Source organism: Vulpes vulpes, chromosome 6 (genome assembly GCF_048418805.1).
Source record: "Vulpes vulpes isolate BD-2025 chromosome 6, VulVul3, whole genome shotgun sequence".
Lineage (NCBI taxonomy): Eukaryota > Metazoa > Chordata > Mammalia > Carnivora > Canidae > Vulpes > Vulpes vulpes.
The window spans coordinates 47,266,145-47,279,972 of record NC_132785.1 but is presented as its reverse complement, the minus strand read 5'-3'; the positions used below and the strand labels follow the sequence as shown (position 1 = coordinate 47,279,972).

The window sequence follows — 13,828 nt, the reverse complement described above, 5'->3', positions numbered from 1 at the left end:
ACCTATCTCAGCTTCAAAGCTAGCTCAAATGGGGGACTTTCATCCATGTCATTTCACAGGAACAGTGGAAAGTTGAGGATTGCTAAAAGTTCCAGTGCTATCTCTTAAGACACAGCTTGGCTGTGTAAGCATGACACCATGCCACCTGAGGTATGAGTTCCTGGTCCACTGCCCACGTATCAGGGTCCAGACAGGAGATCAATATTTTAACAGAGGGAATTTGTTGAATCGAATTCAACAGAATTGTTGACTGGATAAAAGGCGATGATAAGAAGAAGTAAAATAGAGGGATTTCTGGGTGGCTCAGTGCTTGAGCATCTGCCTTCAGCTAAGGTCATGATCCTGGGGTCTTTTTTTTTTTTTTTTTTGATCCTGGGGTCTTGGTATCGAATCCCGCTTTGGGCTCCCCACAAGGAGCCTGCTTCTCCCTCTGCCTATTTCTCTGCCTCTCTCTCTGTGTCTCTCATGAATAAATAAATAAAATCTTTAAAAAAGAAGAAGAAGAAGAAGAAGTAAAAAAGAGCTTTCAGGTTTAACGGGGCAGCGATGGTGGACGGCAGTTACCACCATCATGGTGGAGGGAATAGTGGACAAGGAAGGAATTTGGAAATATTGAGGAAGGCCCTTTAGAGATGAAATTCAGGTATCTGGGCTGAAGGAGTGGTCAGTGGACAGACAGGCTCCTCAGAGAAGAAAGTCGCTGGAGATGACCTGCTTCTGGAGCTTGAGAGCCACAACCGACGTGCCATGAACTCTTCTTGGACCACAGCTGCCTTGTTAGTGGATGTCCCAGGGAAAACAAAATCAAAGAAAAAAATAGTCCTGTGTGGATAGAGTTCATTCCCCCAAAAGATATACTGAAGTCCTGACCCCTGGAACTTGTGAATATGACTTCTTTTGGAAAGAGGATTTTCGCAAATGTCATGAAGATGTAGGATCAGATAAGGTCCGAGTGGAGTATGGTGGGTCCTTAATCCAATGTGACTGGTGTCCTTGTATGAGAAGCAGAGACACAGAGTCGGACACACAAAGAGAGTGCCATGTGAAGACAGACACGCGGAGGGGAGATGGCCATGTGGTCATGTGTGGAATTGGGCATCTATAAGCCAAGAAACACCAAGGACTGCCACAAACACCAGATGCCAAGACAAAGGCTTGGAACAGATTCTCTTCTACCGGCGTCAGAGAGAGCATGGTCCTGTCCACACTCTGGTTCCAGACTTTTACCATCCAGAACCAAGAGTGAGTAAGCCTCTGTTGCTGTAAGTCGCCCGGTCTGTGGTAGCTTATGGCAGTCTGAGAAAACCTGCTCTCCTTCTTCTTGTAGCCTGCAGGGCTCCCTTTACAACTACCCATGGTCAGGCGAGGAGAAATGAGGTTCTTGGGGTCCTCACTTCACAAAGCAGAATAAAGAATGCTGTGTGGAGCTCAGAGGTACTAAACTAATAACAGAAGCAGCCTGGGAGAACTTGGACAAGCCGAAAAGCTTCTAAGATGCTCATTTCCTTTCATATAAGATGGAGAATAGTACAACAGGGCCTCAGAGGTGGTGTTGTGAGGTTATTTGTGAAATGTGTGTGGTTGGCTTATTTTCGTACTTGCCAAAAAACCCCACCATTTAAGATGTCTCTTTGTATATTTAATAGTTTCCACAAGAGTTGAAAGTAAAGGAAAAGGTGCCTGATTTTCTGAAGGAATTTATGGCATGCTCATCTTTCCTTTGGAGAAATAATAGCACAATAAAATGTCAGGTCTTGTGACAATTTAAAGCCCCAGCATCTGGAGGTGGGGACAATCCATGTGTAATCCCCACAAAAAGATGCTACATTTGCAATAACTCCCCAAAATACCAAAATTAACTTAAACTCTTAATCTTTGGGGGGTGCCTGGGTGGCTCAGTGGTTGAACATCTGCCTTCGGCTGAAACCATAATCCCAGGATCCTGGGATCGAGTCCTGCATCAGGCTCCCCGCAGGGAGCCTGCTTCTCCCTCTGCCTATGTCTCTGCCTCTCTCTCTGTCTCTCATGAATAAATAAATAAAATGTTAAAAAAAAAAAACAAATTTAACTTTTCAGCATCCCTACTAAAAAACTGAACTTGAGGTGAAGAACAGAGCAGTCAATTTAAAATAAAAGGGATGTTATATAACAAACATCAATGATGCCAACATCAAAAACGCGGGGCTCCTTTAGTTCTTCAAGAAAGTGCCTCTGCCCCCTCTAACTCATCTGGGTTGTAAATTTGTATTGCTCCCAGACCCACAGCACATTTCCCATAAAAAGGGTGAGTGGTCATCTGCTTCACTCACTTCCATTTAGGTTAATGACCTACATCTTACAATGAAAACTATTTGAGACTCCTTCTAAGAGACCAGTTAGGTCAAGTTTGCTCAACTTTAAGAAGGCTATAGAAATAGAGATTCATCTCTGTTTTCCTGAGACATGGTTATGCTCAGAATTCACAGGAGTTGATTCCAAGGGGAGGGGCAGCATGAAAAACTGGGGTTTACTAATATACTGTGTATATTACAGGGCAATGACTGGGTCCTGAGGATGTGTCACTGGGTCAGATCCTGTAGCTTGGTCCCTAGAGACATACATCGCCTGAAATAGGTCCAGCTTGTTGAATGGCTACCATATGCCAGAGTCTGTACGAGACACAGGGCAAACAGAGATTGACAAGATGTGGACTTATAGCCTAGTAGGGAAAGAAAACCCTGACCAATAATTGTATGTGTGATGATCCTTCTGCATCTCACTGTTTTCAGAACTTCCAGATAACACATCATTTAGGTCATCCTGGGGCTGACCTGTGGTTCCTCATTAGATCCTTGAAAGGCATGTCTTAGTCCAAAGCTTGCTCTGTGGAGCACAAACATCCAAAACTCAGCATGCATCATGTAGCTGCAACTGCAGGTCTGACTCCTGCTGACCATCATGGGTTCTTTGACCACATCCCTGGCTAAGTGTCAGTGTCCACTTGTTCTATCTCCCTTAGAAACTCACCTAAGAAAGTGCTCTAAAAATTGTCTGGTTTTCAATCCTCCCACTGTGATACCTGGTTCTGAGGGAGCACTCTGCTAAAGGCACAGATCTCCAAGAGATCTCTAATGGTGGGTGTCCATCAGTAAGTGGTCACTCGAACACCAAGTTCAGCTGCACAGGATTGGTGTTCAGTACAGTGTGCTGGGACCGTGATTGAAGAGACTGCTCCTCAACATTTAACATTAAATGACATCTCAGGAAGGAAACTCTTGAAAAATAAGCCATTCAGGAAAAAATACCTCATTTTCTGATGTCAAGAAATCTATGGAGCTTTCACATTGCTCTCCCAAGCCCTTAGAATATGGCTTCTATGTTTCTTGTGGCAGTGAAGGGAGACAGAGCTGAAATGAACACAAGATAATCATTAGCAGAGTCAGAATTAGGAGCAGTCACATCAAGATTTTATGAGTTTTGGAAGGAGGAATCAAAAGATGTAAGTGAGGTTTCAGGAACCAGCGAATTCTCTCAGATATCTGAAGAAGGAATATGGGATGGCTCTTAAGTTTGTCATATTCTACTCCAGATCAGCCTTCTCACTAAGACCTCTTCTTCTTCTTTTTAAAATTGTGCTACCTTGGTGTGTTCAAATTGCTTTTTATAATCTAACATACACTTTTGCTCCCTCAAGAGCCAGGAATGCTATTAAATTCTATTTCATTATGAATGGGGCCAATATTGTTTCAAAGGAACTATGCTAGAGTTCAATATTTTTAAGCAAAAGGGCACACACAATGACGTAGTCCTAATAAAATATCCTAGTAAATATGGTGTTCATCGGCAGAATTAGCCACATGTGTGAGCAGAACTCTGACATCCATAGAACGTGCTTGGCAATTTCCTGAAGATCCCCCTTCCACCAGCCTTAGAAGCTTAGGTCTGAGCATCCCATAAAGGCCTTCATCACAAGCTCCACATTTTAAATAAGCTGACAGATTTCGAGAACTTTCAGAAGGGGAGCACAGTAAGAAGGCTTAATTTTTATGATTAGACTATTATTGTAACTTATCATAAAGCTAAAAGTAAGGATCTGCAGGGAAAGATACATAGGGTCTTTGAGAGGATTATCATATTGATCTCCTCCACAACTAAGTCTGCTTAATTATTGCCTATGCTAAATATTTAATACTAATAAAAGGACATGGCATGGTGTCAAGGTGAAGTTCGGAGTCTGGACTTAGACTTCATAGGTTTCATATTTTGGGTTTGCTGTCTTCCCTGCAGCTATGCCTGTGACCTTCAAGCACTATGCAGGATCACTGCATCTCATTACCTCACATGTACAATGGAAATAATCACAGAATCAACTTTATAGACAGAAGTGTTATTTGTTCTTTACAATACATGATGTGGAGATCTAAAAGCACATATTTGTACCACATATAAAGCCTTGCCTCCCGACCAGATTGTGAGCTTATTTCAGAGAAGCATACAGTCTTACTTCTCTTTTGTTCCACACCACCTGGCATGGTATTAGGCACCTGATAGGAATGCCTGACATTGCAATAGACTTTAACAGCTTTCTTATGGTGTGTTATAATATGTGCAGGTTTTTTTCAAGGATATGAAGTTATTTTATTTCACTTCTAAAACTTTATAAATATAAATTCATTAACTAACATAAAACGTATTATTGGTTTCAGAGGTAGAGGTCAGTGATTCATCAATCTTCTATAACACCCAGTGCTCATTCCATTCCATGCCCTCCTGAATGTCCATCACTCAGCTTGTTGAATGGCTACCATATGCCATACCCCATCCCCTCACCCTCACCCCTCCAGAGACCCTCAGGTTGTTTCCTATGATTAAGAGTCGCTTATGGTTTGTCTCCCTCTCTGATTTTGTCTTGTTTTATTTCTTCCTCTCTTCCTCTGTGATCCTCTGTTTTGTTTCCTAAATTCCACATATGAGTGAAATCATATGATAATTGTCTTCCACCGATTGACTTATTTCACTTAGCATTATATCCTCTAGTTCCATCCATGTCGTTGCAAATGGCAAGATTTGATGGTTGAGTAGTATTCCGTTGTATATCATATGTGCAGTTTTAAACCTTGTTCAGTCTCTCAACTGTGAGGTAGGCAAAGAGGTACTTTCGTGCTCCAGTAAACTATTGAGAAAACAAAAGCCTGCAACCAAACAACCAGTCTAAGGTTATCTGGTTAGAAATACGCAAAGGCAAATTCTGAACTGTGGTTTTTATTATCTCCGTACAGCAGCTGCCCTGTTCCTCACCAGCAGATTCTTGAGAAGGCCCTCAGCTAATGCCTTGTGTCTGTTTTGGTTGATTGCTAGCAACACAGTCATGGTGAGTGATGGGTGCTCAGAGAGGATCCTTAAGGACAATTTTTGAGGCCCAGAAGACACAGTACCTTTCTACAGCGTTCTAGACTAGGCCATGCCACTCCACTCCCTCAGCTTCAGGCACAATGTTCCTGGCACACTGCTGTGTACTGTGGCCGAAGGATAGGTCACCGAGACATACCGAGAGCAAAAGCAGAGGCAGGTCCAAACTAGTCTTTGTTGATCCCCGTGGACGCAGAGGGCTGAGGTCAGTGTCCAAGGGCAAGGAGAAGAAGCCTGGTCTCTGCTGCTCTGACTGTGGAGCAGCCCAGGCCCCTGAAGCCAAAAGACTAGCTTTTTTTCTTTGGTTGCAGGAAAAGGACACAGGGGTGTGGGAGTGTCTCTGCCCTCCCTGGTACAAATGTGGTGACACAACCTGGCTGCAGCTCCCTAGGAAACCGTGTGCATGCAGCCCCATGGTTATTTCCATTGATTTGCAACATGTTCAGTCTCTGAGAGAAGTTAAAGATGTAAGGAGCGGTTGGCAACTGTCCTGATGTGTCCAAGGAAAACAGGTTGTTTGGAAAGTCCAACTGTCCTCCTTGCCATCATTTAAAAGGACAAAAGCTTAAATCGTGCATAGAGCCACCTTTAAAAATGTCAGCTAAGAAGAGATAACTTGCTCTGTCAGTCCTTGAGGAAGAAATCCGTGTTACTGCTTCCTCACTGCCCGGCTCTGCGTGTGTGTGTTTGTGTGTGTGTGTACACAATGCTGTGTGGTGATTGTATGACTCCTTTGGGCAAACTTCTTTTTTTCTTTTTTCCACAGTTCCCTTTTTGTTTCTCAAGGCATAATCATCTACCTATTGTCCATTGTGGATGGAGGGGCAGCCGTTGCTGATAAAGTCCACCTGGAATCAAAGCCTTTAATAAATCACAGATGCGTGTCCAGAAGACGTCATCAGTCAAGACTCTGAGAAGGAATGACCCAGAATGAATAGCAGGGGGAGGCTCTGCAACCTTGAGCCTCGGCTTATGTGCCCAAAGCCATTCAGAGATGAAACTGTATCTGAAGCCAGAGGCAATGCATTTCATTCACAGTTTATAGAACTCCTTTGTGGCACAGAACGGGCAACCAGAGGCAGTGGAAGCTATCCCCATGAACTCATTCAAAGGTAACCAGAGTTTGATATCTGGGATGGTTCACACACATACGTAATCGTAACTTAAATGATTCTTCCTAATTGACACTTCCGAAAATATCCCTGACTCTGGTAACTTTTCCAAGGTTGAACCAGAATCGGTCAAGTAAGTGATTTCCTAATTCAGGGCCTGGCTGACTTCAGGGATGCGTAGCCTATGCAGGAGCCCAGGGCCCATGGCCTCAAAAGGGTCCCTCGTTTGGCTACTGGGGTGTGGTTGCTGTCTTGACATTCTTTTTTTTTTTTTTAAGATTTTATTTATTTATGAGAGAGAGAGAGAGAGGCAGAGACACAGGCAGAGGGAAGAGCAGGTTCCACGCAGGGAGCCCCACACGGGACTCCATCCCGGGACTCCAGGATCACGCCCTGGGCCAAAGGCAGGCGCTAAACCACTGAACCAACCAGGGATCCCCTGTCTTGATATACTTAATGATGCTACCTTTGAACTTGTGTTTTGTAAAGGAAATATGATAGAAAATGCACATGTGTGAACAGAGAAGTTACAGGCTGCATGCAAGTGCACGGCCATTCCTTGCGACCCTGTTTACAAATGGCATTTACAGATAGCCAAGTGTTCCCATGGACCCATGAGGCATGGCAGTTCAGTGACTCCAAGCAAGTATAGTATGTTGGGTCTGTGACTGGGTAAGAGGGGTCATTGACAACCCCTCTTGGCCATGCTTTCTGTTTAAACCAGAACTTGCCTCGGACCCAGAAGACAGTGGCCCTCTAATAAACACCAAGGAGCCCCATCACACCATTTTTTCACATGTTATTTTCTTGCATCGGTCAATGTTATTAGAAATGAAGACATAGAACGGAAGAGATGGGGCAACGGTTTATTTTCCTTTCGGTCTTTCCTCACCCTTCAGTAAGCTGAAAATAGAGTTGGTGGAATGTGTGCTATGAAAAGCTGAGTTAGTTTTGTGCAATGTGTCCACTGTCATGATAAAACCGAAATACACATACACGTATAAGCTTCGAAATATGGCTTGTATCATTTTGAGGATGCTACATATGAGTCAAATGCTCTTCTATTTGCATTTAAAACTGGTATTGCACCATATAAAGATGAATGGTAAATTTCATGCTGATCACTTAAAATGTTGATTTTTCTTGATTTAGAATGACATTAAATAGGAAATTTAAAAAACCTCAAATACTATAATAAAGCAAAAGGAGACCTCAGAAAAACGGAAAGGCTGTATATTTTAATAGCTTTAAAGACATTTTTTTTCTCCTTTCTTTCCTTTTTTTGCATGTCATCCTGGTGCAGAGGCTGTGCTAATCTTCTCTATATGGTTCCAATTTTAGTATATATGCTGCCGAAGCGAGCACTCTCCACTTTTTAACAAGAAGCCCAGTATTTTCATTCTGTAGTGGACCCTGCGGATTATATAGCAGATCCTGTTCAAGATCTGTCATGCAAAAGAGAGACTGCTGTAAATGTCCACTCCAGGTGACAATGTCAGGAAAGAATATCGTGCAAGAGCTCAGCCTTCAAAGGGCAAGTGGCTGAAGCCCCTGGTGCACAGATGATAAGAAGGCTTCCTTAGAGCTGCTCTTTGGTCATGATTGCTCCGCAGGGTATCTTCTCAAGAGGAGAGACTTCCAGCACTGGCCTGGGGTCTTCCCAGGCTCCTGCCCCTGCTCCACCCATATGGGCATCTGTCACTGTAGAATAAACACAGGAACAAAGCAAACAGGTTTGAAAGCAGTTATGAGGGACCTAAATGGCAATATTTCCTTTTTAGATAAATATGTAATAAAATTACCAACTACGGATGTATCACTTTCAGATTTTGGTGATCTATTTGCCCAGAGTTAAAAATAAAATAAAACAGAAAGGTCAGCTCTGCAGACTCAAAAGCCACGTAAAACCACAGGACCGGTGATCAGTATATTTGACATGGACAGGGGGTAGGGGAGGATGGCAAAGGCCAGGCACAGACCACTTTTGAAGATGGGATATAGATGAGTGAGACATTTGTTCTCAAAGTGTAGACTAACCAAATGGAACATGCTGTCTCTGATTATCGATGGACAGTGGTAAGGATGTCATATAAGTCTGAAGACAATTAAACTCACAATTGGGATTAAAGTAGGATTTACAATTAAAGGGGATTCATTTTTAAATTTAATTTCATGAAATATCAATATGGTATAATTTGGAAGGGAGTAACATGAAATAGCTTACTGATTTCAGCTGGCAATCATACATCAGTGTGCATAGTGGAAGGGGCAAACTCTCAAGGTCTGTCTGTGAAAAGTCAGAGAAAGGAAGAAATAGCTTCTTTAGTTAAATCACTTGTGTTTTTACTTTTTCTAAAAGTGAGGACTCAGATGAGCCTCTCTAAGATTAAAGACGATGCTATCGTTACATCTCATTTCATTTCAAACTCTTCTTACTCACCAGCAACTTTGAGCATAGAGCCTGTCCATCACAGAGATGAACATGTCTGCTTATTGTTCAGAAAGCCCAGGCTAGTTAGAAACTATTTTGGGTTTCTTACTCAAATCAGATTTCAACTTTTATTTCTCAAAGGTTAATAGGTTAGTACAGTGGTCTGTTGTGTCAACAGGGCCCTAGACAAAAATTAATCATGAAAGCATTATCAAAAGGTCAAAAGAAAGAAATTGAAAAATGCTATAATAAAGAAATTATATAAGCCTGTTATGTGCGTTTCCGAGGCATTTTAATTCAAACGCAGAAGCATGACAAAGAAAACAAGACAACATTGCTCAGCGTGGTCTCTGACATAAGACATAAGACACTAGCTAGGGAGGGAGATGAATTTCAACAGCTCAGGATGGCCTAATGTTCCCTACAGAGCCTGGTGAAACAGGAGAAGTCTGAATGGAGGTAGGAAGGGAATGGAACCTCTGGTAACAAATTATTTTTTTAGTGTGGAGTGAAGTTAATGCAATCACCGTTGGCTGCTATAGAACATGCAAACAACCATTACCTCAGCATGGAAGAATCTGAGTCTCTGAACTTCCTTTAGGGTATAAGTGTGATTAATGTTCCGTACACATGGCAAATGGAAAAAAGTGGGGAATCAGAAGGTAAAACCAGTGCTGGGACAATTTTCTTCTATTTGCTTCACACTAACCACCTTGTGCTGGTTGATCGTAGTGCCCACTGGGACTCACAAAAGCCACACATCGCATTCTGGGTGCCTGAGCAGAGGACAGAGCATGAAGGTAGTTGTATATGCTGAGTGTCTGTGTGTGCATGGGTGGGTGGGGGACATTCTTAGATGTAAAGACAAAGATCGTGTCTGTGCAATGTGCTGGTATAGTTAAGCTTCCTCTTCCTGGTGAGAGACTTAGCGCTGGCCCCTAAATCTACTTGTCTTTCATAAAACAAGAAGATAGCTTGAGGAACCATGTGATTCTGGCCCAAACTTCTTTCCATTGTTTCAAAGGTCCAAAGAAGAAAACAAGAAGTTAAACCTTAACCACAGAAGTAAACACCAGAAGACGAAATTTTGAACAAATAACCAAAATATAACATATACTAAATATAATGACATATAAATAATATAAGAAATACCAAAGATTAAATCTTTAAACTGAAAACTATAGATTGGTTCCTTTCTCTCAACAGTTTTCTAGGATATCCTTTTTATGTAGTAGAACCTTGCTGATAAAAGATTTGAACTAAATGCCTTCTCAACAGAAAGACTAGTGGATAATAAGGTGCTAAATGCATTTAAAATAACTTTTATTACACTTTACACTTCCCCACTCAACCACTTCTAATGGTTTGCCATTGCATGTGTAATTAGATAAGTAGATATAAATACATGTAATAAAATTCACAGATTTTAAATATACAGTTCAATGTGTTTGAGCAAATGTATTTAGCTCAGTAACTGACACCCCAGTCAAGATACAAGATATTTACATCAGCCTAAAAGGTTTTCAGTTGTTCATTCTGGCCAACCCTCCTCCTCTCCCAAAAGCAAACACTATTCTAACTTTTATCCTCATGGATTTTTTTTTCTTGATCTCAATGGAATCACGATGGCATACAAAGTGAGTCTCTTTGTTTCTGGCTTCTTTTGCTCAACATGATTTTTTCAGTTTTTTTGTTTTTAAAGATTTATTTATTTATTTATTTGAAAGAGGGAGAGTGTGTGCACAAGACAGAACAGGAGCAGAGCAGGGAGGGGCAGAGGGAGAAGGAGAAGCAGACTCCCCACTGAGCAGGGAGCCCGACATGGGGCTCCATCCCAAGACCCAGAGATCATGACCTGAGGTAAAGGCAGATGCTTAACCCACTGAGCCACCCAGGAGCCCCTCAACATAATGTTTTTCAGATTCAAAATGGCTACCATTAGCATTATTTAAAATTTTTGAAGTATTTACTTCAAAAATGTGTAGTCAAACTTGAGAAACGAAATTTATCCTAATCATTTTCAGCTTTATGTAGTGTGTTAATCTGGAGAGTTTTTAAAAAAATACCAGTACACATGCCTACCTTCAGAGTTTCTGATTTAAGTGGTGTGGGGTAGGAGGAATCCAATGGTATTTCTGAAAGCTCCCCAGTTGATTCTGATATTGTGCCAGTGTCGAGAACCTTTGGACTAGCTTCAGAAATTATGGAATTCCACCTCAAGTTCATGGTATTCTCATATCCCCTTCTTCTATCTCAGAGGAATTGGTGACCTTTCTCCATTCCATTTGTGCTCCTGACTTAATAGTATCTACTATTTTATGAAAGCTTACACTATGCTATATACTTCTATCTGTGATCTCATTTAGGTCTTACAACAATCATGTTATCCCAGTTTGACACATAAACAAAATGAGGTTTAGAGAGAGAAGCTAAGCAGTTTGTAAAGGTAGAAGCCAGGATTCAAACACATTTATTATTTGCTGAGTCATACCTCCTCACCATGATCTTATCTCCTGTCCATTAATTATCTTTCCAATCTTTTCTCCTTTGGCTTTTTAAATTTTCCTCAGTCAACACCATGCTTAGAGTACCTTAAGCCTAAAGAAGGAATAAATAAAGAATTCTCCTTTAAACATGTCAGCCTTCAAACTCCATCCTCATCTCTTTCCTCCTGTTTTACTCTTCTACCCATTGCACAAAATAGCAGCAGCCCCTATCATGTGACTATGATGGTTCTCAGGTCAGCAGTGATTTCCCCATCACCCCATTCAATCTGTCAACTTAGTTTGCATTCTGTTCAATTCTTGGCCTTTTTCTCTCTCTGTGTTCTTTTCATATGCTCAACTGATTGGACAGACACCAGTGGGAAACTGCTTGGTCTCCATTTGTAACTGAAAGCCCAAAGAACTTAGTATTTAATTAAGATCAAATGAGGAATCAGTTTCATGGTTATAGTAACAACTGCCAAAACAATAGGCAACTGTTAATGCCTGCTATGTATCTATGTAACATGCTGTTGGAGAGTCAAAGAGGAGACTATAAAGTCCCCTCCAACAAGATGGAGACAATCTTGTTGACTTAGGCAAGACTCAAGTTAATAAAAACAATTACAGTTTATTAAACTAGTAAACAATCTTGCTGACTACAAGTACAGCAAGTATCCAGGAAAAAAAAAGTACTTCCGGGCAAAGAGACTCATAAAGTAGTTAGTATTTTGTAAATCTTGTCATATCTCTAAGTCTTTTAATGTCTTTCTGAGTCATAGAGTAGTTAGTATGGTCAGAAAGATGGGATATGGGGACCCTGTACCAGGAAAGGCAAAATAATGCTTTTTAATGATGCCTTTCTCTCTGGCTTGTTTAATACTCCTCTTCTATACCATATTTTCTTTGTCTTTAATCTCCATTTCTATTTCCACTGGTCACCATACTTCACATTAAAACTCCTGAGCAGAGTGACAATCCCATCCTCTGCTTGGCCAACAGTCTACCTGTACTAACTGCCTGGCTCTTTATCCACTCAGAAGACCCTACCCATCTTCCAAATTTTACTGGGATTAGATCTAAAGATAGACAATCTAGTCAATTTCTTTCCCAAGAGTCTCAAATTTCCCAGAAAAGCCACTTTTTCAAAGAAGTCTTCACAACAATGCATCATTTTGAAAACACTTAAAAATCATCCAACGATGTTCACAGAGAAGCATAGCAGATGACTCACATTGACATAGCAAAGTCATATCTGCTTTTCTAAGAAACAACGCTTTGAGCGTCTCCTAGGTTTTCACAACTAAGATCCCTTTAATCTGGAACTGGCCATAGAAAATGTCTTGTCCAACCTCTGCTTTTCCTGGATGGAAGCCCACAAAGGGAATTTCTTTTTCCAGATAATTGAGTTGCTTTCTAAACACTGAAATTCAGGCTTCAAACTTCTGGGCTTCTGTCCACCACACCAGAATGTCTTCTTCATTGGAGAAATATTGCAGGAATCTGGAAGGCATCACAGTAATTGAATTTGTTGCCTAGTAGAGCATAGATCAAAAACCTGCTTTATTTAAACAGCGCATTTTCACTGAGCAATCCATTTTAAAGGCATTAGAAAACAAGTTAACCATTTTTTAAAATCAAGACAATTAATCTCATGAGAACACTGCTATCATACCAAGATATATTGTGTCTGAAGTTACAAAAAAGTCTGACAAGGCTATAAAGGGTGTTTCAAAATACAGGTTTGTTATTATTCAGGTATGGCGAGGTCAGTAGATCAGGAAATGATTGAAAAGATTGTTATGTTCACAGATCCCAAGAGGAGGGAGCACACCACACTAGGGTTTGGGACACACAGGCAAGCATTGGGGTTGGACAGGAGGCAAAAAGAGAGGAGGAACTTTACTGCAGTTTCTGTGGGAAGGAACAGGCAAGGCAGAGGAAGCAGATTTAGGATTGGCTAGTTTGAATAATTTCAGTGGGCTCTAGAGCACAGGAGCTGTCCCTATTTGTCTGGTACCTGGTCTTGGGGATGATTAGGGCAGAGGGATAGTGACCCACAGTTGAGAGCCTGATAAAGGAGGTAGTTGAGGATATGAGCTCTGGGTTGACTGCTCTGCATTTGAAAGTACACTCTCTAGTGAGTTTACTCTCCCTAAAAATTGCCTAACCCTGGGAGAGGCAGTCTCTCCCAGGTCAGCAAAGCCCCTACTGTCAAAACATCAGAATATAGAAAATAAAACACATGGTTAATAAAATGGTCCGGAAATATAAGTTCAGCAGCCATAGTTGAAACACTGGCTGGAAACATGATCATTTGACATTTGGGTCAGGATAACCAGGGGAGAAAGAAATGGAATGGTCTGTATTGTCACCAACCACGTGTCCCTTTCTCACCCAACTGAGTAAGAGCT

The 13,828-nt window shown here is 41.4% G+C and overlaps 1 pseudogene; it reads right to left on the bottom strand.

Moving 5' to 3' along the window:
• Nucleotides 1-7,749: 7,749 nt before the first annotated feature.
• Nucleotides 7,750-7,865, bottom strand: LOC112923818 (U6 spliceosomal RNA; annotated as a pseudogene).
• Between the last annotated feature and the right edge of the window lie 5,963 nt (nucleotides 7,866-13,828).